This window comes from Artemia sp. Qi Xiang Cuo, chromosome 14, assembly GCF_049724085.1.
Source record: "Artemia sp. Qi Xiang Cuo chromosome 14, ASM4972408v1, whole genome shotgun sequence".
NCBI classification, from domain to species: domain Eukaryota; kingdom Metazoa; phylum Arthropoda; class Branchiopoda; order Anostraca; family Artemiidae; genus Artemia; species Artemia sp. Qi Xiang Cuo.
Window position 1 is genome coordinate 286,925 of NC_142807.1, and position 2,799 is coordinate 289,723.

A 2,799-nucleotide genomic window follows, 5' to 3' on the forward strand; every position below is an offset into this window, starting at 1 on the left:
AACTTCTTCGATATGAAGTGCCCTGCTCCAAAGGAAAAAATTAATAAATAATAAATTGTGCTAAGATCGTTCTTATATGCCACCAGGTCACAAATTAAAACCCTTGCCCTTAGAGTTGTGGGGGAGTGTCCTCCTCTTTACTTAGTCCCCGTTTCTTGTCTCTTTTTCGAGTGTCCTCATTCTTTACTTCCTCATTCTTTATTCTTTACTCATTCTTTACATTCTTTACTTAGCCTATGATTTATGCAACAACTTTCGATATAAAACTTATATGCCCCCAGGGCATAATTTACAACCCTTGCACTAGGGCTCTGAGAGGGTTATCATCCTAAAAGACCTAATTTCCATGCATTCAACTACGTTGAACAAAATAGATATCTCAAAATTTTGATTGGATGTATTTTGGAAAATGGTGGGCGTGAGAGGGGCGTTAGTCGCGGTCCAATCATTTTCAATTATTAAAAAAGGCACTAGCCCTTTCAATTTCCAATTGAATGAGCCCTTTTGAAGTTTCTACGACAATGCTTTCATTAAAAACTGTATATGCCCCAGGGCATAACTTACAACCCTTGCACTGAGGGCTCTGAGGGGGTTATCATTCTAAAAGACCTAATTTCCAGAACTTTCAACTGCGTTGAACAAAATGGCTATCTCAAAATTTTTATTGGATGTGTTTGGGGGATGATGGGCGTGGGGGGGATGGCTAGTTGTCCTCCGATAACTTTGGACTATTAAAAAGGGCATTAGCCCTTTGAATTTCTAATTTAATGAGCATTTTTTTGAAGTTTCTACGACAACGCCTTCTTTAAAAACCTTATATGCCCCCAGGGCATAACTTAAAACATTGCCCTGAGGGCTGTGGGGGAGTGTCCTCCTCAAAAACATATTTTCTATCTGGAAACCAACTACGCTGAACAAAAGGGCTATCTCAAAATTTTGATTGGATGTGTTTGGGGAAATGATGGGCGTGGGGGGTGGTGGCTAATTTCCCTCCAATCACTTTCAACAATTAAAAAGGGCACTAGCCCTTTGAATTTCCAATTGAATGAGCCTTTTTGATGTTTCTACGACAACACCTTCTATAAAAACCTTATATGCCCCCAGGGCATAGCTTACAACCCTTACCCTGAGGGTTGTGGGGGAGTGTCCTCCTCAAAAACATTTTTTTTATCTGGAAATCAACTACGCTGAACAAAATGGCTATCTCAAAGTTTTGATTGGAGGTGTTTGGGGGAATGATGGGCGTGGGGGGGTGTCTAGTTGCCCTCCAATCACTTTCGACTATTAAAAAGGGCACTAGCCACTCCAATTTCCAATAGAATGAGCCCTTTTTGAAGTTTCTGCGACAACTTCGATACGAAGTGCCCGGGTATGGAGAAAAAAAAACACATTGTGTCCACATCTTTCTTTACTTAGGCAGCGCTAGCACGCTGCCTACGATTTTTTTTCCCCAGAAGCACTTCATATAGAAGGGGTGATCGTATTAATTTCGGAGGGGGCTCATTCGATTGGAAATTGGAAGTTATGGTGCCCTTTTTAAGAGTTAAAAGTGATCGGAGGGTATCTAGCCCCTCCCCCCATATCAAATGCCATATCAAATGCTTTCCCCCCAAATGCATTCGATAAAAATTTTGAGATATCCATTTTGTTGAAAATAAATGAAAGATCAGATAATGAAAACTTCGGATTCGGCAAAATCCCTCAGGGCCCGGGGGTAAGTGTTGTAAGTTCAAAGATCATTTAACAATAACTCCGGTGTCGACACAAGCCCCCGGGGCTTGGAAGCAGGCGTAGTAAGTTATACCCTGGGGGCATAAATGGTTTTTATAGAAAGGCTGATCGTATAAACTTTGAAAAGTCAAGAAATAGACCCAAAACACGCAAGCCCTGGGGGCATAAATGGTTTTTATGGAAAGGCTGATCGTATAAACTTCAGAGGGGGCTCATCTGGTTGTAAATCGGAAGTGCTAGTGCCCTCTTTAAGAGCCAAAAGTGATCAGAGGGCAACTAGCCCCTCCCCTCTGCAAGACCCTTTTCCCCCCAAATGCATTTGATCAAAATTCTGAGATAAGCATTTTGTTCAAAATAGTTCTAAGACCAAATAACAAAAACTCTGGGGTAGACACAACCCCCTAGAGGCCATGGGCAAGTGTTTTAAGTTATGCTCTGGGGCATATAAGGCTTTTATGTAAGGGGTGGTTGTATAAACTTCTGAAGCGGCTCATTAGATTGAAAATTGAAAGTTCTAGTTCCGTTTTTGAGAGTAAAAAAAATAATCGAAGGGCATCTAACCATCCCCCCCCCACACACACCGTATTTCTCCAGCTGTATCCCATCAAAATTTTGATATAGCCGTTTTGTTCAAAAAAGTTCAATGATCAGATAACAAAAACTTTGGGGTCAACATAACCCCCCAGAGCCCGGGAGAAGGGTTGTAACTTTTGCCCCAAGGGAATATAAGATGCTTATGGAATAGGTGGTTGCATAAACTTCGGAGGGAACTCAAATGATTAGAAATTGAAAATTCTAACTACCTTTTTAAGAGTCAAAACTGATCCGATGGCAACTAGATCCCACTCCCCCACCAACCCATCTTTTCTCCAAATACATCCGATGGAAATTTGACATAGTCATTTTGTTCAAAACAGACCAAAGATCATATAATGCAAATTCCGGAGTTCACACAACCCCCCAGAACCCGGGGACAAGTGTTATAAATTATGCCCCGGGGACATGTAATGTTTTTGTGGAAGGGCTGGTCGTATAAACTTTGGAGGGGGCCATTCGATCGGAAATTGA